Source organism: Mustela erminea, chromosome 3, assembly GCF_009829155.1.
Source record: "Mustela erminea isolate mMusErm1 chromosome 3, mMusErm1.Pri, whole genome shotgun sequence".
NCBI classification, from domain to species: domain Eukaryota; kingdom Metazoa; phylum Chordata; class Mammalia; order Carnivora; family Mustelidae; genus Mustela; species Mustela erminea.
The window spans coordinates 116,018,912-116,041,465 of record NC_045616.1 but is presented as its reverse complement, the minus strand read 5'-3'; the positions used below and the strand labels follow the sequence as shown (position 1 = coordinate 116,041,465).

The following is a 22,554-nucleotide window of genomic DNA, read 5'->3' as shown; positions in this document are numbered from 1 at the left end:
ATATGATCAACTTAACTCTGCAATCCAGCTAGAGTTGGAGGGGGTAAGACAAATATGAAACCCATAGAACTGCAATGAGAACACAAAGATTTTGGGATATTTTGAGCAGATAAGGATGAAGCGGGGCTCATCTAAGCTACAGAAGGAATGGTCTGATGGTTAAAACACAAATCAGATTGATTAGATTGTTCATGGTCAGCAATGGTGATGATCTTGCTGGTCTTGATGTTCCTTAATCCAAAGTGCTCCAGGGCTTCCACAATATTCATGCCTTTTTTTTTTTTTTTTTTTTTTTTTTTAAATCGTGACAAAGCCCAGGCTTGCTATCCAAGCACTCAGTCTTGGCAGTGCAGATGAAAAACTGGCAACCATTGGTGTTGGGTCCAGCATTTGCCATGGACAAGATGGAAGGACCCATATGCTTTAGGATGAAATTCTCAGCATTAAACTTCCCCCCATAGATGGACTTGCTACCAGTGCCAGTATGGCATGTGAAGTCACCATCCTGGCACAGAAATCCCAGAATAATCCTGTGAAAGCAGGAACCTTTAGAACCAAATCCTTTCTCTCCACTGCTCAGAGCATGAAAGTTTTGAACTTTGTTTGCAAATAGCAGGAAGGAGATGCAGACAAAGGCATGCCTTACATGTCCATGTCTAAGAACATAGTGGGGATGACAATTGCTGGGGAGTGTGTGTATCCGCCTGCATTGTGTGTGTTCAGTAAAATCTGGGAGATTCTGATGCACAGCCAAGTTTGAGAACCCCTGAGCAAGGACTTTTTTACATTTCTGTGAAGGGACTTTCCTGGGATGACAGGTCGTTACTGGCAGAGTGAGGACCAGAGCACATATTCGTCGTGGATTATATTTCGTACCACTGATTTCAAGAGTATTTTGTACTACTGTGCCTCATGGGGCTTCACAGCATTCAGGGTGGAATGAGGAACTTGGGCTGCGTCTCAGTAGGCTGGCACACTTCTCTTCCTTATTTGGCGAAAGCCTGGTTTGTCTTGGCCAGCCCCCTCTGTTGTCAAAAATCCCTAGCATAGCTTGGTGTAGCTGACTTTGGGGAAGCAGAAGAGAGTGGGAGGGCCCTCAGAAAGATGTAGCCGGAAGGGTAATCTATGGGGGAAACTCTTTGCAGCCTACGCCCCTTAGAGCCAGAAGGGCCTGTGGAGGTTGTTTACTTGATTGCCTCTTGGTCTGGAGGAGGAAATTTGGATAAATAATTTCACTTCTCTGGGCCTCAGTTTTCATATCTGAACAAGGGGGGTCATGACATGTTCTGTCATTCTATTTTATGGTAGCAGTCTCATTAGAGACTATTGTAATACTCATAGAATAATGGTTTCTTTCTTTCTTTCTTTCTTTCTTTCTTTCTTTCTTTCTACCAGTATCTTAGTCCAAAGACACATGGCTAGTTAGAGATAAAGGCCAGACTTTGGACTCTGGTCTCCAGGTTAACTCATCCCATGCAATTTCAGCTAACAAAGGAGATGTGTTCAGGGGCTTCCAGAGGGATAGGGGCAGGAAAAGCTTACAAGGGAAGTTGAGGCTGCCCTCGTGGCTAGGTAAATTAAAGTCAGGTACCTACCCTCTTATTTATACATTCATTCATTACCAATTTATTCGGCTTATATTTATTGAGTACCTCTTACAGGATTGAAATTGCAAGATATGGGGATACTAAGTCAAGCTAGGCAGGTTTTTGTTATAATCTATGTTTCTTGCTGTGTCTCCCTGAATATTTCTTTTGTCAGAAATATTCTCAATTAGCTGTCGCTGTGCACAAATAACATGAAATAATAACAGCTGCCATTTACTGGGAGTTAATCATGTACCAGGCACAGTGCTAGGCACTTCCAGAATACTACCTTGGAGCACAGAAGAAGAAATAGATCTAGGGAGACTCAGTACATTTCCTAAGGAAAGACAGTAGGTGGTAGAGGTGGATGTATTTCCACCCTTTAAACCCCAGTGCTGTATTGCTTTGGAAAGTATTTCCTTTTGCGAACAGCATTAGGTGGCTGTAAGGTCTTAGACAAAATGCCTATTTACTCATGAATGTTTGTCAAGCTGTCATTTACTTACAGTAGTGAAAAATAACCTAAAATATTCAAAATAAACTGAAATAAATTATAATACAGTATTTTTGAAGAATATTTAATTGCCTGGGAAAGTACTGTTCATAAAATGCTACTTCAAATATGAAGATTTATATCTGTTTGGTACTAATTTTGTAAAACACCCACCCACATCCCTAAATATTGAGAAAAGGATGGAGAGTAATTCACTGTTGTTTTCAATATTGTTGTTCGGTATCAGTGTTTTGGGAGAGTCTTGTTTTCTCTGAACTTTTTGAGTTTCCCATACTTCCTTGTTTTTTCCTTTTCCTTTTTTTCCCCTTCCCCGACATTTTATTATGACAATTCTCAAACATACAGAAAATAGGAAAGAATTTTTTAGTGAATACGCTTATATCCGCCACCTAGATTCTACAGTTAACATTTTATTACACTCCATCACTTATCTACCCATTTCCTTCCTTATCCATTTTATTTTTTGATGCATTTCAAAATAAGTTGTTGGCCTCAGTATACCTGTACCCAAATATTTCATTATGCATTACTGTTAAAATTCAGTATTTGTCTTGTACCTTTTTTTTTCCTTATAAGGTAAGATTTACTTGTAAGACGACGTGCACAAATTCTGTGTACCATTCAGTGGGTTCTGACAAATAGATCTACTTGACTAATCCTTAGCAAGATTCAGAACATCATCATCACCTTGGAAAGTACCTTCATTCCGCGTCAGTCCATTTCCCCAAAGCAACTTCTGTGCTTGTATTTTTCTGGCATGGGCTAGTTTTGCCTGTCACAGAAGTTCATGTAAACGGAATCATACAGTATGCAGACTTTTATGTAAAGTTCTTTTATTCGACATAATGTTTTTGAGATTTGCCCATGCTATTGCATATACCAGTAGTTTGTTCCTCTCTGTTGCTGGGGTGGGACACATGTACCACTGTTGGTATTTCTGTTCTCCTATTGATGGACACCTAGGCTATTTCCAGTTTTGGGCTATTATAAATAAAGCTGTTATTAACATTCTTATACAGTCCTTTTGTGGACATAGGTTTTTTTCCTCTTGGGTAAATCCCTGGGTATAGTTCTGGGTCATAGAGTAGGCATGTATTTAGTTTTCACAAAAATTTTATTTATTTATTTATTTTTAAAAGATTTTATTTATTTATTTGACAGAGAGAGATCACAAGTAGGCAGAGAAGCAGGCAGAGAGAGGAAGGGAAGCAGGCTCCCTGCTGAGCAGGGAGCCCAATGAAGGACTCTATCCCAGGAACGTGGGATCATGACCTGAGCTGAAGGCAGAGGCTTTAACCCACTGAGCCACCCAGGTGCCCCTGTATTTAGTTTTGTAAGAAAAGTCCAGGCCCATTCTCAAAGCGGTTGTACCATTTTATACTTTTGCCAACAATGTAAGCAAGTTCTGATTGCTCTATACCCTTGCCAATATTTGATGGTGTTCATCTTTTTAAAAATTTTAATCATTCTGTTGGGTATACAGTGGTATCTCTTTGTGGACCACGCATTATTTTTATACTCAGAAAAAAGCTTGATAAAAAAATAAAACTGAAACGATGCCAAGGAAAAGAAAGAGAAAGAAAAAGTACTGGAAGTAAATTTGGTAAACTTAATAGTGCCCTTCTTTGATGATTTATGAAGGATTTCTTTCTTGCGCTACTTTGCTTTAGTTTCCAAATTGTCAAAAATAAGCCTGTATTCCTTTTGTTATGGTAGAAAATGTATCTTATTTGTAAAAAATTATTATCTATGAGAGTTAAGTCACTAATCAGAGAGAGTTCAGTGATATTTTAGTAGTCATGACTGTGTGATAGCTTAAAACTGAAAAAAGCTTAAAATGGGCCTTACATGTAAATACTCTTTGTATGAGAAAATGCTTCCTGTCTGGGCTTCAGTTTCTTCCTTTTTTTTTTTTTTTTCTTTTTTTAAGAGAGAGAAAGAGCAAGAGCACGGGAGGGGTGGAGGGAGAGAGAGAATTTTAAGCAGGCCCCATGCTCAGTGTGGAACTCAGTGCCGGGCCCCATCTCATGACCCTGAGATCATGACCTGAGATCATGAAACCGAGAGTTGGATACTTTATGGACTGAGCTGCCCAGGCATCCCTCTTCCTCTTTTTTTTATAAGTGGGTTGGAATAGGTAATTAGAATAGGTTATCCCCTCTCAGTTATAAAGAAAATGTGTGCAAAACTGATAGACATTTGAGGAAATCAGAGAGAGGACATATGGGCTTTGATGGGGAACAGAGGTTTGTTCCTTAGGAGTTTCAAGCTGAGAGAAAAAGAGCCATTTGCCCTGAGACTCATAAGAAAGGTCCAGAGCCACAGAGAGAGACTGTAGGATACAGTCTACAGCAAGGAGAATGTGAACTTCAGAGTTAGATGGTCCTGGATTCAAATTCCAAAGCAACCCTCTTCTTGATCTTCGATCTTGGGCAAATGCTTTAATCCCTCTGAGTCTCAGCTTTTGCTCTGCAAAATGAAGATTGTAAAATCTTTATCCTTTGGCTATGTGTGTGTGTGTGTGTGTGTGTGTGTGTGTGTGTGTGTGTTTGTGTATGTATTCTGAATCAAATAACAGTTACAGACATTATCATGGGTCAGTCTTCTGCCTTGGAATATAGTAGGCAAATGACTGGCAGGGGAGGGGAGAACTTGGAATAGAGGGAAATAAAAGGGGTCAGAGACGAATTTAGAAATCTAGATTGTGAAGGCCTAAAGGAATGCTAGAGACTCTCATCAAAGCCCTCATTTTTCAGAGGAAAGAAATAAGGTCTGGCATTGATTCCCCATGGGGACGGCAGCCAGGCCATTATGGGAACCCAGGTGTTTTATTTTCCAGTTTCATCATGAAGCTTCAGGTAACTTCACAATTTGAGTCTAGCTTGATGGCAGTCAGATGAAGTAGAATTTTTTTTGCACATTCCACTAGGACCACTTTGCTTGGGGTTTTCACATGCTGTAATCAGCAAGAGAACAGAAACAGGCTCTCCAGGAGACTTGTCTGTGGAAGATTTAATGCTTCAACTCTTTAAATTTTACAAGCTCAAGTGATATGCATAAAAACCATGCTGTTGGTCAGCTTAGCTTTGTCCAGGAACTGTCTGTTGCATTTGACTCTGATTCTTCCTAAGCTCAAGCACAAAATTCTCTGGAAAGTACCTCCTGCCCACCGAGGGGTTTCCTGTGTATTAATTTCATCCATGAGAAGTTTCCTGCATTGTCCTGGCTTCCAGGCTAAACACTTACTGTCTGACAATTGTATGATTTTCTGACACTTCCATGGGAGACCAAATATCCCTGCCACACTGATTTGTCCTGATTAATTTGTCAAAGTTGTTTACCACTTGTCTGGTGGTGTTAGCTTGCTTCTGTGCTTAATTTCAGAGAAAAGGATTTCTTTTCGCAAAGCTGAAAAGGAAGCACTTAGAATCCTTCCTTTCAAACCGTCAGGTTTTTTTGGTCTGTAGAAGCAACTTCTTGGGTGGTTTCATTGGCTGAGTAAAAGAAAAGAAAAATCAAGGTCCAGCTTGAGTTTCCTCTTGCTCCTTGACCTGAATCTCCTTGAAAAGTCTTTTTTCCCTGCATACCACCCCCTTCACCAACTTTGCAAGGGGGTGCTCTAGGATAAGCACTCTCAGCCCTGGAGATCTTGAGATAGGAAATAACACCAAGCCATCCAAGGGGTAGGCCCCCCCTTCCCTCCGTTTTAGAGGGGGATTTTTACTCCAGCCCGATTCAAAGAATAGCGAACCTCTTGTGAGCAAATTTCTTAGGAAACATCTGATGTAGTTTTCTAAGATGTTGGTCAGAGGAGCGAGAGGACTTTGGGACACTATCAGGACTGACTCTGGATCTGTCTTATCTTATTTATCTGCCAGAATCAGGGTTAGCTTCCTGATGGAAGGAACAATTTCTGCCACACTCCTTCAACCCAAGACAGAAAACACAGAAGAAATATTGATGCATTCTTCTGCTTTCCAACACAAATGTATTTCATAGAGTCCTTGCTGCTATAAAGAAATTCTTTGAAAGCAAAATGTAAGAGAGCTTTGTTCATAGAAAAGTCCTTTCTTCCCTTGGCTAAGGGCTCCTTGTTCTTTTGCCATCTTTACTCTTTCCCTTGCCTGCTTTGTTTATATGACAAAGTCAATATTGTACTCCACTTACTGACATTCACTGTGGTGAGGAAGATGGAGTTGTATGTTTTGGCCCCAAGGGCAATGTGGTGAAATAGAAAGGCCTGGGACTCAGTCTGGTGTCATAAATTTAGGCTCTGGTTTTGCTGATGATTTCTCAGACCTCAGCATCACCAATCATATCTAAGAATAAGAATTTACAAAATATTTTTCATAACGCGTGTGAAACATTTAACATAGGTCCAGGCCCCCGGTTCGTTCTAGCTGTAGTTGACTTAGATGTTCATCTCACCAACTGCTTTATTCCTTAATGGGTATGTGTGGCAGGTGACTGGACTCCTGTAAGAGTATGGTAAGGTGGGCTGCTGAAAGGGGACCAGGATATAGGAAGAACTGAACAATATTTGTTGAAGGCACACATTGGCTTGTTCTTTTTCTGAGGGTTGACTCTTCAGGAGTGGGTTAGTGTGTGATGTAGTAGAAATGTAATAGATTTTGAGTAAGACAGATTTGGGCCCCAGGTTCTGTTCTACTGACTTTAGTTGTGCAATGTTGTGGAAGTTCCTTAAAATACCTCTTGTATAGGTTTAGTAAAGTGACCCAAGTTTTCTGTGCTCTTCCCTGCCTTCCGTACCTGAAACTGAGAGAACTAGACTAGAGCACTGGAAATGACTCCATTCTCTGTGTGAAATCAGCCCTGAAGAAGCAATTAAGGCAGCCTAAAGGTGTTGGCAGAAGCCTAATAAACCTCATGGGCATGTTATTTGGGGTTGCTAACCTTCCTCACAATTGGACTCTTCTATTCACAGATTAGCACCAATAATAAGCCCCATTGAAGAGAATGACTCTAATTGGTTCCTAGTTGTTGCTCTGGGATAAAAGTTGACCATCTATTCTGAGAATGGTCTTTCTGAGGCTGTGTCTGCAGTTGGCTCAAATGAACTGATAAATCAGTGAAAAATTCACTTCACAGAGTCATTGGGTCTGAGCAAAGCTCTGACTTCTTGTGCAGGTTTGTGTGTGAGTGTGAGTGTGTGTGTGTGTGTGTGTGTGTGTGTGTGTGTTTGTAGTGCATTAGAGAGAGGGAATGTGTGTGTGTATGAGTTTAAAATCATGATGTGGACAAATGAAACTACTTAGAAAAATAAACTAACCAAAGGCCCCCCCAAAATCTGCTTGCTTGACTCATCTCTCCTACGTTAGTGTAGCTTAAAAAGCAAAAGGAAAACATTTTTTCATAATGAACATGACCTGTCACAAATTCCAATGCTTTAAGAGGAAAACAAAATGATGAGAAGATTCAGCCCCAGGATTGAAGATACACCACACCTTTCTCTCCAGGAAATTATTCTAGGAGGGATATCCAAAGTCAGGTATTATTTTGGTTAAGGCCCATTGTGTAGTTTTTTCCTTGAGTTGACTTCTTTGTATTCTTTCATTGTGGTAAAATATAAATAACATTGACCATTTTAGCCAATTTGAAGTGTATAGCTCAGTGGCATTAAATACATTCATCCTCTCGTGCAACCATCACCAACACCATTCTCCAGAACTTTTTCTTTCATCTTTCCAAACTGATACTCAGTATGCATTCAGTCCTTCAGATTTTTCTTTTTAAGACTTTATTTATTTATTTGACAGACAGAGATTACAAGTAGGCGGAGAGGCAGGCAGAGAGAGAGGAGGAAGCAGGCTCCCTGCTGAGCAGTGAGCCCAATGCAGGGCTTGATCCCAGGACCCTGGGATTATGACCTGAGCGGAAGGCAGAGGCCTTAACCTACTAAGCCACCCAGGGACCCCAGTCCTTCAGATTTTTAAGAGACAGCAAATTACAGATTTTGGAACCATCTGTTCCTTATTCACATGAGGAGTTAGCTCAAGAAATAGCACATTCTTTCTCTTTCCTTATTTATTTATTCAGTTGCTCAACTGGTGTATGCTGATTACTGATGATGAGCCAGGTAGGTACTGTGTGAGGATGACATTGAACAGACCAGACAGAATCTCACCCTCTCCGATTTTACCAATTGTTCTCTTCGTGTTGTGGTGGGCAGAATAATGGCCCTCCAGAGATATCCATGCCTTAACCCCTGGAACCTGTGACAGTGTTTCTTTACATGACAGAAGGGGCAATAAGATGTGATGAAATTAAGGATTTTTCTCCCCTTTTACATTTATATTGACATAAAAGAAAAAAAGAAGAATGTTATGGTTGTAGGGTAAGAATCTTGAAACAGAAATTATCCTGAATTATCTGGGCGCACCCAGTGTAATTATAAGGATTCTTTTTTTTAATAAAGATTTATTTATCTACTTGAGAGAGATAAAGAGGGAGAGAGAACATGAGTGGGAGGGACTGTGGGAGAGGGAAGGACAGAGAGAGAATCTCAAGTGGACTCCCCACAGAGCGTGGAGCCTGATGTGGGGCTTCGTCTCACAACTGCGAACTCATGACCTGAGCTGAAACCAAGAGTTGGGTGCTCAACCAACTGTACCACCCAGGCACCCCTATAAGGACTCTTATAAGGGGAAGATGGAGGGTCAGAGAAGGAGATAAGACAGCAGGACTGAGTGATGGGAAGGGGTTCATGAGCCAAGGAATGTGCATAGCCTCTAGAATCAGGAGAAGGAGAGGAATGGATCTTGTAAAGCCTTCAGAAGGAACACAGCTTTCTTGACACCTTGGCTTTGGTCCTTAAGATTCATTTTGGACTTCTAATCTCTAGAACTGTAAATATAAGATAATTTGTGTTGTTTTAAGCCACTACTTTGTGGTAATTTATTATAGTAGCAATAGAGAACTAATACTAATACTTGTCTTTTTGCTTAGTGTTAAGGAGTTTCCTTATTATGAGTTTTCTCTGGTTAGCTCAGGAAACAGGCCAGTGTAAAGATTTTGCTCTCTAAGTTCTGCCTGTCCCATGTCATCAGACCTGTGTCTGGACTTTCAGCAGACTATGACTTGTATTGAATTCATCCCTTATTTTTCTCACTGCCTAGTACCATACTAGGTGCACTAAACGCCTAGCACTCAATCTAGGAGGCATACTACACTTGGCTCAGGTCCTTTCTGCATACAGGTCAACAACATTCAGGAGAGGCGGTCATTCCTTTACTTAGAAATTTACAGATGCATAATGACTTTGCCGGCAGTAAGTGATGACTTTGCCTGCAGTAAAGGGTGGCTGCCAAGTGCTGGTAGTGTATTGACATGTGCTGTGTAGTAAACTATAAGATAGATGATTTTTCTGAGAACCAGGTAAAAGGCATAAGTGTTCTGTGCAGGAGTCTTTCTTATGCTAAAAATAAAATCTTTGACAATTCTAGACTCTCAATATTTACTTCGTCTTGTGCTTGTATGAAACAGTACTCCCTACCCTTTTTGTTGCATGATTCTTTCTTAAGAACAAAAAATGATATTTTTCAAGCTTTCAGACTTCATTCTGTGTCCTTCCTCTCCAGTCTGCTGGTCAGAGAGAGGTCAGGGCTGAGTGGGTAAAGGAGTAAATTGCTTGCAGTCTTGAGAAGACAAAAATGTGAGCATGACAATGGGAACTCCATGTTCTCTGCTGACTTAACCTCAGGCCAGAGAAGAACTGATTCTTCCATTTACTTGATTTTTGGAGATCCTCATAAAAGTGAGTATCTTTTTACAGAATAAATCTGAGGGGCTAGCTAAACTCATCTTTTTCATGTCAGAAATGAAATCTTAGGCACAGAAAATTGAACCTCTTTAAAATGGCTTATAAGGTCCTTCATGACCCAGCGGAAACCCTTTTCCCTACCTGTCCAGCCTCATCTTCCACCATTTTGTCTCCTAATCTCCCAACCATTCTGAATTTTTTTTAGTTCCTCTAACATTCTGAGTCTTTCCTGGGTCCTAGCTTGTACCTGACTCGGCCTGAACCAGGATTTCTTCTCCTCTGTTTCCCCACACTTGGGCTTGCTGACTCCTACACAACCTTCAGTTTAGAGGTTTCTCCCTCAGGGTAACTTTCTGTCATCTCACGCCATTGATCCTTTGCAACACAGCTCTTACACACTGTCTTATGGATGCCGTTTGCTTGTCTTTCTCCCGACTAGACTATAAGCTTCACGAGGGTCTCTTGCATGGGGGCCTGTGTGTCTTTTGTGTTCATTGTTTTCCCCACTGTGCTTGACACTTCCTTCTAACATACTGGCACTCTGCCACAGGCCAAATCTACCTCAGTCAGCCATTTATGTGCCACCATTTGTTTTAATTGCACAGTTGTACATGACTGAGCAAACGGCAGATAGGTACCTGTAATCAAACAGTCCGGAGATTTTAAGCACTTTTGTTCATTCCTGGAACAGTCACTGAGCCTTGGCAATAGGCAATTTAAATTCTGGACAACGAGTTTTCAAGCTGCTTCAATGGCTACATTTTGAGAATGGTGGAAAAACTCCGACCCTTTGATAATTAGACTGAATCAGTTTTCATAATTCTACTTTATGCACTAGAATGGTTAGCAAACTTCATTATCAGCAGCCCGATGAGAAAGCTTTTAGCTTCTAATATAGACCTTGTGCATAATTTCGATGTGCAACCAAACTATGGCCACTCTGCACAGCAGTGTTTCTTAGACAAAATGATCTTATAGTTTCATCATTATAAATAATTTCAAAGTAGGTTCAGGAAGGGCATACAATTGGCCTCTTGTTTATGTGTGTTTGATTCAGAGGAAGGACAGCTGACTGCCACAGTTGAAAGCAGCCACCGTATACCTCTGTGACACAGGTGGCCTGCATTTGCGGAACTTGTAAATCTCTATCTCTTCTCTTGCTCTGTATATCCAGAACATTGCCAGATTCTAAAAGACTCTGACTAATTAAGAGGAATACATCTTTAAGAAATTTCTAGAAAAGACATATGACTTATTATCTGACAGAGCATCCCAGGCTTCCCCTTTTGTAACACTCGTAAATCACTCCTTCAGCGTCTCTTTAATCCACAGTAGGCTGAAGCATGAGACTTTGTCAAGGCAGAGACCATTTCTGTCTTTGCCCCTGAGTTCTCAGCACACAGACAGTTCATATGTATTTGTTGGATGGGTAGATGAGGGACACATGAATGAACTTCCATAGCCATGTGTTGGCATATATGCACTTTTATCTTTTTTTTTTTTTTGCACTTTTATCTTTGTACTTTACTTGAAGTTAGCACTTTATAGCTTATTTGGAAAATTGCTTTGCTTCCTCTTTCAATTAAAAATGCTATGTGATAGGGGTGCCTGGGTGGCTCAGTCCATTAAGCATCTGCCTTCGGCTCTGGTCATGATCCCAGGGTCCTGGGATCGAGCCCCACATCGGGCTCTCTGCCCAGCAGGGAGCCTGCTTCTCTCTGCCTCTCTGCTGCTTGTGATCTCTGTCTCTCTCTGTCAAATAAATGAATAAAATCTTAAACAAAAAAAAAAAGAAAAAAGAAAAAAAACTGCTGTGTGATAAACCATCCCAAAACTTATGACTTACCTCTCAGTAACATTTCTTTTGCTCACACAACTGCATTTTGAATAACGCTCAGTGGAGGAAGCGCATTTCTGCTCTCCTTGGTGTGGGCTGGGGCAGCTTGGCCATTGGAGAGGGGAGTCATTTGAAAGCTGCTCCTTGCCTAGGCTGGGAATCTTGAACAACCGGGGGCTGGATCAACCAGGGCTCCTCTGACATCTCTTTCAAGCTCTGCAAGGTCTGTGTAATCTCTCTAGCAGGCAGCTTCAGGGTAATTGGAATTCCTACATGATAGCACAGGGCTCCAGAGGCACATGTTCTAAAGAGAGAGAAAAAGACAAGTAGAAGTTGTATTGCTTTTTGTCATCTAACCTCCTAGGTCTCATGGCGTCACTTTCTGCTGCATTCTATCCCTTTGAAGAAGTCACTGTGGTCAGCCTATAATCAAGGAGAGGTTGAATTAGATCGTACCTTTTGTGGGAGAACTCAGAAACATGTTTCAAAACCATCACTCACCCATTCACTGTTCCGGAAGTTTTGTAAAATCAATAAAGTCAAAATCAATTAAGTTGAGGCTTGAAGGCTTGTTCTGCATGAGAACTCCTGCAGAGAAGTAAAATTAGAATACCATTGTCACTTCTTACATATAGGCATGAAAATAAGGAGTTTGAATGAGGATCTTTTCTCTCCAGTGGAAGCCAGAGCACTGTAACTTCTCCAAAGGGTAGAATTTGGGGTTCATTTCTGTCCTTTAGATGGGTGCAAGTGGGAATCTTACGAAGGGAGAGGCAATGGCTAGTGGGCATTAGTAGGCATAAGCTTTACAGAATCCTCGTTGCTTCCCACCACTCTGGCTTGTCCCCCAGCCTAGGGTTTCAGGAAGAATGGTTAGTGGCTTTCCTGATCCTCCAGTTGCCCTTTTCAGACCATTTCTTCCCCAGCGACTCCCACAGCTGTGCAAGGTATCATTTCTATCCTAAATACATTTTCTATTCTATAATGCTGAGAGTGGTTCTGTTATCGAATTGAATTCTGACTGACAGAGAAGAAACCGCCATCATGTTATTCTATAAAAAATTCTTATTTTTGACTAAATATAGCTTGAATAGCTTTTCTTTGTAATGTGAAGCCTCAGCTTCATACAGATGAGCTATGTGCTGTAAACCATGTATGCAGGACCTTTTAAAACCTAATGGAGTTCCCCAGAACACTTTGCATTGATTTCTATTAAAGCATCAACGCAAAGATGGACAGAGATGGATTGCTGCTGAGGTTCCTGAGGCCATGCCCCATAGACCCGATGTGTGAGGAGGGTCAGCTCTTCCTTATTCCCTACCCACTGGTCTGAGGAATCTTACCTCAGATTACTCTCAAAGCACCAAAGGACCAAGTGACCTACCACTCCTCTTCACTCTAGAATAAACTAGTTAGTTGCAAACTAGTTGCTCCGAGAATGCCTTGCCCAAATCCCCTCTGGGCAGCTGGCTGAGTAGTTATAGCCCTATTAGAAAGAGCCCATCTCTCCTGACCCTGGACAAAGCCTTCAGGACTTGCAAGTCTGATTTGGGTTTGTAATCAGGACCCTCCTATTCCCCACCCCTGTCAAGCAGCTTTCCTTTTTGGCCCTGGAACAGAGGCACTTTGGGTAGGGGTGAATACCATTCATTCTTTCCTGATAGACAAAAGAGGCGGACCCATAGATGATTCTGCAGTAAATTCTCAGTAAACCATCATGCTACATATGTAAAATACCTTTTGCTATTAAAAGAAGCTTATGAAACCCAGATGAAATAGTGTATAGGAAATTTTATTTTCTTTTATTTTCTCACTGTTCGTGGAGTATAGATGTGGAAAATTTCCTGGATGGAAGTGACGTTAAAACAAGGGCAGAGCAAAAGGGTTTTCAGGATGGAAGCGATCACAGAGGGAGTAGTACCTCTCTTTTGCAGATCTGTGAGTTTGCTGACTCTTTTTTTTTTTTTCTCTCAGAACTTCTAAATATGGTGAGTTTCTTCTGAGTCCCTGACAATGGGCCAAATGTTTGCCGAGTATTTAAAGAACTCAAGGGAATGTTTCTAAGTTCTGAGGATCTCCAAAAGGGAGGGGGGGAGGATTAAGGAGCTGCCGGGTTTATTCCACAGATGTGTGATTCACTGACCTTTGTTCTTAAAATACCTGACAAAGTGGAGTCTGTAAGAGTTGAAATTACGTGACTGGACCAGACTCGGCTGCAATCTGCACTTTCTCCAAATGTAAGGATCTAGAATAAGGGTATGTTAGAGAACGTAGGTGTTAGTGGAAGTTTTCCTCCTAGCTCTTCCCTTTATTAACTGTGCGAACTTTGTGCCAGGGACTCACTGTCCTTAAGCCTCAAGTCCTTGTCCCTAAAATAGAGGCAATAACATCATCTAACTTGCCTCATAGAACTGATGGCAGTATGGGCTTGTGGTTAGGTGTGTGGACGTGTAGGTGGAGTGTCCAAGTCCCACTGCTGGCTCTGCTGTGTATTAGCTGTGTGTGAGCTGCAGCAACCTCCTTACCTCTCCAGCCCAGTGTCCCCATATGGAGAATGGAGCTAACCACAGGACGTAGCTCCTAAAGTTGCTATAATAATTTCATAAATCAAGAGAAGTAAAGTAGTTTGGGAAGTACTAGGACCTAGGAGAGCTCGGGAAATGAAGTTCTTCATTAGAATCAGGAATGAATTTGGGGGAGCCAATGTCAAAAAGCCCAAGTGGTTTTCTGGTGGATACTCACATCATGGGGGATGCAGGGTAGATATGAGGTGCAGAACTATCTTACATGGCATGAATTCTTTGCCTGGAAAGGTTCTTTGGACAGATATCTATATCTCACTTATAGACTGATGCTCAGAATGTAATTAAAGAATAAATTTATTAGCCTAAGGCAGTGGGTTTTTGTTATCTATTGCTGTATAAAAACTACCCCTAAAACTAGTAACTTAAAATAACAAGAACCCAGGCACCTGGGTGGCTCAGTGGGTTAAGCCTCTGCCTTCGGCTCAGGTCATGATCTCAGGGTCCTGGGATTGAGCCCGGCATTGGGCTCCCTGCTCAGTGGGGAAGCCTGCTTCCCTTCCTCTCTCTCTCTGCCTGCTGCTCTGCCTACTTGTGATCTCTCTCTCTCTGTCCAATAAATAAATTTTTAAAAAAATCTTAAAAAAACCAACAAGAACCATTTATTATTCTCACAATTCTTTCAGTTGACCGGGCAATTTTGTTTCACATATTGTTAGGTGAGGGCTGCATCCGTCTGGGGCGCTCATTTGGGTGGGATGCCCAAGACAGTTTGCTCCCGTGGTACACAGGCAGTGCTGGCTGTTGGCTGTGAGCTCCACTGGGGATGCCAGACGGAGCACCTTGGTTCCCCTCCACATATCTTTCCCACGCAGCTTTGGTTGCTCACAGCATGTGTCTGGGTTCCAAGTGGTAGGAAGTGGAAGCTGCTAGTCCTCTGAGATACGGGCCCAGAAATTTCAGAATGTCACTTCCGCAGGCTTCTATTGCGCAAATCAGTCACAGGGCCGACCCAAATTTAACTGGAGGAAAAAGAAATAAACTTCATCCCTCGATGTGAGGAGCCGTAATCAGGGAGAGGAAGGGCATGCAGGACAGAGACTAGCTATCAGTACCCCCCATCTATTGCTGTGTAACCGAGTACCCTAAAACAAGCAGCTTGAAACAATGGACATTTATGCTCTCTCATGGTTTCTGAGGGTCAGGGATCTGGGAATGACCTAGCTGAGTGGTTCTGATTTCAGAGTCTCTCACGGTGTTGCAGTCAAGCTGTGGGCTGGTGCTTCAGGTTCTGAAGGAGCTGGAGTATCCCCTTCTTAAGCTGATTCATGGGGCTGTTGGAAGGAGGCTTTCAGTTTCCCACCGCAAGCTTCTCTCCCTGGGGCTGTTCATGGGATGGTTTCCGCCAGTAAGAGAGATCTAAGGAGAGATGGAGGGAGGGAGAGGGAAAGGAAGAAGGGGAAAGAAAGGCAGAGAATGACAGAGAGATCAAGCCTAGAACTGAAATCATTTTATAACCTCATCTTGGAAGTGACATACCGTTACTCCTGCTGTTGGTCCTTTAGACCCGACCTGGTACAATGTTGGCGGGGAGCAGCTGTAAAACTGTGTGGCTTGGGGATTCCTGAGCTTCATTTGAGGGGCTGCCTACCCTAGTACGACGCGGCGGTGCTGTGCGCGGGAAGAGCTCGTTAATTGCAGATTTCTTGTTTGAGACAAAGTGTGGACCACACTTTGAGGAATGTTGGTTGGACTGAGGCTTTAATCTTATTGACAGGCTGAGGACCATTGTCTGCTGCAAGTGCACGTTGACCCATCAGGGTGAGCAGACACAGGTTTCTCCTTTGCCTCCCACTAGGACTGGATACACACTAACTGTGAAGACTGCAGACCCCTGGGTTATTTAGAGCAGATGCCGCTGACAGGTATAGGAGATTTTTGGTTTTGGGTTCTTCAGGGAGGTCTTTTCTTTTGAAGATTTTATTTATTTATCTATTTATTTGAGAGAGAGCGAGAGAGGGTGGGAGCCCAAAAGCGTGAGCAGGGAGAGGAGCAGAGGGTGGAGCAGGCATTCCACTGAGCAGGGAGCTCTGTCCCAGGACCCGGGGATCATGACCTGAGCCGAAGGCAGACGCTTAACCGACTGAACCCTCAGGCGCTCCTTCAGTGAACTCATTGCCTGTTTTTGTTTTTGTTTTTAAATTTTCCTAAGCTATAGATCTCTGCTTTTGATTGGCATATGTGCTGTCAGAGGTAAGAGACCCTGTCCGTGCTGCTGACTTGCAGATACTCATCACATGCATGTGGACATCGATGATGTCACTACCAGTGGGTTTCGTTGTTTCTCCAGGAAGACACTCAATTCCTAACCTTCCGGTTTGGCTAGTATCACTATAGGAAATCCCTCCAAATATATCTGGATTTGTCTCTCCCTCCTTCTCTCCCTTTCTTCTTCCTTCCTTATTTTCCTCTCTCCCTTCTAGTCAACAGAACACCTGTTTAAGAGTCACCTTCTGGGCCGTCTGCGGAGGTCACAATGATTTTTTTCTTCTCTTTGGCCCTGTTTCCATTATCCTCAATAGTTGTGTTTGAACCCTATAGCCCTGACCGACTGAACTTAGTAAATTGGACCACTGTGGGTACTTGACTCAAACTAGGCATTCTCATTCCTTCCCTGGAATTTGGAATTGGGACCAAAGAGGAGACAATAAGCATCCTGCCCTCTAGGGGCAAAGATTGTGGTGGAACTGAGTCCCTCCACCACCATCCTCCCCTTGCGCTGTGTAATCTGATAATAGAATAGTCAGTCTGTAGTGCAGAGCAGATGCAGGGGTGAATTGGTGATGGAAATGGGAGACTATGACTTTTGGATTCCAGATGACTTTCCCTTTCTTGTATCTGTCTCTTCTAGGATCTTGGCTTGCATTTTGTGTGCTTTCTGTGTATGCTTATAATTTGTACCCCACCTCTCCACCCTTTTAAATTTAAGCTTGCTCCCACAGATTTGTTACGACATTTTAAAAAGATTTTATTTTTAAGGGGCATCTGGTGGATCAGTGGTTTTAGCCTCTGCCTTCGGCTCGGGACATGATCTCAGGGTTCTGGGATCGAGCTCCGCACTGGGCTCTTTGCTCTGCAGGGAGTCTGCTTCCCTTCCTCTCTTTCTGCCTGCCTCTCTGTCTGATCTCTGTGATCTCTGTCTGCCAGATAAATAAAAGACATAGCCCCGCATCAGGCTCCCTGCTCAGCGGGGAGTCTGCTCCTTTTTTTTTTTTTTTAAAGATTTTATTTTTAAGTATTCCCTACACTAAATATGGGGCTTGAATTCACAACTCTGAGATCAGGAGTCTCATGCTCTACTAACTGAACTAGCCACATGCTGCTCTGTTACTCAATTATTAATACAATCCATGTATATGGGCACTATGGCTATGACTGTAACCTGGTGAGTTCAGATATTAAAGGGGAAGATTCTTACTTAAGGCCACCTGTAGAATAATGGATGCATGGACATAAGGTGATGGGAGCACTGAGGAGGGACTCTTTACTCCATCTGAGAGTGCTGGCAAAGATTTCGTGGGGCAGGGGAGGTTTGAACTGGGCTTTAAAGGATGGTAGGAGTTGATGAGAAATGACAAGAATTTAAGTACAGTGTGGTCAGATTGGTGTGTAGAGGTATGAGCGAGAGCAACTATTGAAATCAGAGATGCTATTTGATGCCAGGAAAGTCAAGGGTTTCTTATGTTATGCTAAAAATAATAAGACATATTTTCAAAAAGAGAAATGAAGATAATCTAAAACATAATTTGGAACAATTGGTCTGGAATATCTCCTCATTATGTATTCATTTGCTATGCACTGTAATAGAGCTGGTCCTTATAAGTGCATTTGGAATTCAAATGACTCTCATATATACCTTCTGTAAGGTTTGGCCTGTACTTTAGAGGAAGCTATTGAAAAACATCCATAAGCTTCCATTCTGATTGTAATATTTCCAGGGCATGGGAAAGGCATTAAAAAGAAGACTTTCATACATCACATTTGGCCAGGCAGATGTTAATTAGAAACGAAAGCAATTTGTGTTTAATTTAATGGTAGTGGGAGAGATTCATTATCCTGTTCTCTGGTCAGACACAGTGCAATGAAGGTAGATTTCTATGTTGTTTTTCCTCTCTCTCTTCTATTCTCTTTGTTTTTCACAGTCATGGTTTAATGTATTTCCTGGGGATTCTGACTGTCTTCATTTTCTTTCCTATTTACTTTTTTTTCTATATCATTACTATTATATTTGACATTTAATTATTTTCTGCTTCTAAGCTTTCATTTGGTTATTTTTGTAACCTATAGCTACACATTTCTAATTTTCTCTATGGTGGGCAAAGTCAAATTGTGGGTTATTCAGGGTTTGGCCACCTGATAGCTAGATCATGTGATCTTGTTTTCTCCTTCCTCTTCCCCTTGCCGATTATTATCTTTTCCTACTCACTAACATATTTATTAATAATTACCGTGGGACGAAGGGGGGGAAATAACTGAAACAGTTAGCACTTGGTGATTTTTGAGCAAATTTGATAAAAGTTTGGTTGGGAAGAATTTGAAACAACTGGCGAGAAGCAAGAACTTTGATTATCAGTAGCGCTGGGGTTCTTTTCTGAAGTCTCAGTGAGCTGTAAGAAAACATTTTCTTTTTAAGAAGACTGGCTTAAAGGAGACCTCTAGACTACTTCTTCATGGGATAGCTTGCTTCTTACTTGGGAAAGCAGGACAGAAGCCCCTCTCTCTTTATTGGAAGATGGAGATAGGTAGTGTGGCGTTCAGGCCATGGATGTGTGTTCCAGTCCTCACTTGGCCACTGACCAGCTGTGTGCAATATAAATAATAAAAACCCACTGATGGCTGATGGTGCTATTGTTATATTCCAGACAGTTTACTTGTATTATTATACTTTGTTCTTGCAAAAAAACCTTATGAAATAGGAAAGATTATCTCTATATTATATATAGGGAAACTGAGTCAGAGAGCTCTTATGTAGTTTGCCCACAGTTGGTAACTGGCAGGGGTCTAACTCCAGAGCCTTTTTTCTTAACATATTATACTTATCCCCAACACTCAATTACCTGGTCTCTCCGGGCCTTGGTTTGTTTTTACAAAAGGGAAACGGATTGCTCTGATACCCTCTCCCTACTGGAGAGGATCAAAGGAAAGGGAAGATGTTTTGAAGACTATAAAGTAGCGGAAAAATCCCAACAATTATTAAGGTAGACAGGCTGAAAGAGAGAAAGAGAGCGGGAAGGCTCCCTGGAGTGAGAGTGAGAGTTTGACCTTCAGTAAAAGGGCTGCCGTCATTGTGCTGACAGCCCAAACGGGGGACCTGGGTCCCTTCTTCCACAGCTGTCAGAATGGCAGGGGCAGGGGACGGATGCTGGGCCTGGGCATCCAGGCGTGAGTGGTACTAGAGTCTCTGGGCAGATTCACTCAGACCTTGACCTTTTGAATGTAAAACACTTGTCAGGTTGCCAAGTGCCAACTAGCCGGTGGGTGGATTCAACCAGGAGAATAATATTCCTGTGACTTTTCCAGGGATGCTGTCTCTCTAACTGGACCCTATAAGCACAGGGTCTCTTTTGGAAGAGAAATGACTTCCACTGAGCTCAGGGAATACCTGGAAAATGGGATCCCTCTGGCATCTGGTTGGCATTTCTCAAGTTTTAAAACTCATTTCTCCATTTTATCAATGCGATGAATTCTGTAATTTGTATTATAAAAATAATTGTATATATTTCATTTTCTGCCTATAAAATTGTTTGAGTGTTTTCCAAATTATACACCCCCACCCCATGTCTGGTGAGTCTCTGTGAATGGGGTTTTGGAGTAGTAGGTGATGCTTGTTCTCTTGAAAATCATTGGTACAAATAGTATTTTTATAGAAATGTCTCAGTCACCCCTTTTGGATAAGAGATTTGCACAAGAGAGCTCTGTGAAAAGCAGAAACAGGGCTGTTCTATAAACTTGTTGGTGGAAAAGCTCTCCTGAGGAATCAAACCACAGAGGGCCAGGATGAGAGGATAGTAATTTAAGTCATCTGCTTAGTCACTGACTACTTAGAATATGAATCCAAGTGCTTGTTTAAATGTTTACACTTAGGTAGGTTGTAAAATGGCTACAAATCCTTCCCATCCCAGGTCCACTCCTCTTTGCCACGTGATTTTGCTTGTTCTTCCATCAAGAGATAGAATCTTTTTTTGTCTACCTTGTGAATCTGGGCTTGGCTATGTGACCGGTTTTGGTCAAAGGAGCATTAAGAAATGTGATGCAAGCAGAAGCTTGAAAACAAAACAAAACACTGGGCTAGGACGCCTTTTGTCATTACATGAAGCCCAGATCAGCCTGCTAGAAGATAAGAAAACATGGGGAGCAAAGACAGGGTGCCTAGAGGAGAACCCTATGCCATCAGTTCTGCCAATGACCAGGCATATGAGTTCAGCCACCCTGTCTTTGTTTACGTTGCTATAATGAAATACCAGAGACTGGGTAGCTTATAAATAACAGGTACTTCTCAGTCTTTTTTTTAAAAGATTTTATTTATTTATTTGACACAGAGAGAGAGATCACAAGTAGGCAGGGAGGCAGAAAGAGAGAGAGAGAGAGAGAGAGGAAAGCAGTCTCCCTGCTGAGCAGAGAGCCTGATGTGGGGTTCCATCCCAGGATCCTGAGATCATGACCTGAGCCAAAGGCAGAGGCCCAACCCACTGAGCCACCCAGGGGCCCCGGTATTTCTCAGTCTTAAGGCTGGGAAGTCTAAGATCAAGAAGCCAACAGATTCAATGCCTGGTAAGAGGCTGGATAACTGACAGCTGTCTTTTTGCTCTGTCCTCACTTGATGGAATGGGTGAGGGAGCTCTCTGTGGTCTTGTTATGATTTATAATAAATATGTATTTAGTATTCCTATTACTGGTGCAGAGCTCCTAAAATCCTTGGAATTTCCTAAGTAATGTAAGCGAAGGTGTCTTTTGTTATTCATAACAAGCCTGTTTCAACCACACCTGAGTTTATGTTAATGAAGTGGTTTTTGGACCACCCTTAAGGATGGGGGACTACTTGCCACGGGAACCATCCTTATGATTAGAGGGTTCCAACATTTAGTCTGATCCCTGGAGGTGGAGTTCCATTACCAAAGGCCAATGATTTGCTCAAGCATGCCTATGTAATGAAGTCTCCATAAAACTCCAAAAGGGCAGGGTTCAGAAAGCTTCCAGGTTGGTGAACCAGAAAATACTGGGAGGGTGGTTTACTATAAACTCAAGGGGAACCAAGATAACTGTGCTCAGATCCTTCCAGACCTCACCTTTCTGTCTTTATCTTCTTATCACCTGTATGCTTTATCTGGCTGTTCATTTGCATCCTTAATATCCTTTGTAATAAACCAGTGATCTAGTAAATAAACCTCTTTCTCAGATTAAAGAGGAGGTCGTGGGCACCTCTGCTTTATAGCTTGCCAGAAGTGTAGGTAATCACCTGGACTTGAGATTGGCATCTGAGGTGTAGTGGGAGGGGGGCAGTCATGTGGGACTGGGCTCTTATTCTGTGGGATTGGATGCTAACTCTACGTCAGAATTGAGTTAAATTGTAGGACATCTCGGGAGTGTCTTATTTCATTTTCTTTAAGGTGTCCTTTGACAATTTCTTAATTTTTTTTTTGTAGTCATTGCTTTTTATGTTATTTGGAAATTATTCCCTAGCTCAAGGTTAAAAAAAATCCAGTTAATGCTTTTTAAATTAAAAATACAAGTTTTTTTTTTTAAACATTTATGTTTTTAATACATCTGGAATTGATTTTTTGGATATAGAGTGAGACAGTGATCTAATTTCTTTTTCTATACGAATTGAATTTTTTTTCACAGCTTTACTGAACAGTTATTCCTTTCCTACTGATGTGATATGCCACTTCTATCATTGATCAAAACATAAGTGTGTGGCTTTATTTCTGAGCTCTCTTATTCCATCCTACTCCTACCCTATTCTGCCCTTCCCTATCCCATTCCATTGTATTCTACTCATTCATTTATCTGACCTTGAACAAATATGACTGTTTTAATGATTGTAGCTTCATATTTCTTATAGTTTGTAGGCAAGTCCTCTGCTCTACTCTTCTGTGGATGATATGCGCCATTCTTTGTCTTTTCCTCTTCCATATACATTTATACATTTAAAAAATCAACTTATCAAGGTCCATATAAAACTCTGTTGAGATATTACATTGAAATTTATAGATAAACCAGGAGAGAATGTATATCTCCACAGTATTGTCTTTCTA

General features: G+C 41.8%; 1 long non-coding RNA gene across 2 annotated transcripts; it reads right to left on the bottom strand.

The window, feature by feature from the left end:
* Positions 1-4,161: 4,161 nt before the first annotated feature.
* LOC116586776 lies at positions 4,162-13,242 on the bottom strand. 2 transcript variants are annotated; one of them, XR_004284150.1, is made up of 4 exons: positions 13,061-13,242; positions 12,219-12,305; positions 11,727-12,021; positions 4,162-4,569 (listed from the first exon to the last, which is right to left on the bottom strand). It is a non-coding gene; the product is annotated as an uncharacterized LOC116586776 (long non-coding RNA). The 2 variants fall into 2 exon arrangements; XR_004284149.1 differs by lacking the exon at positions 12,219-12,305.
* Between the last annotated feature and the right edge of the window lie 9,312 nt (positions 13,243-22,554).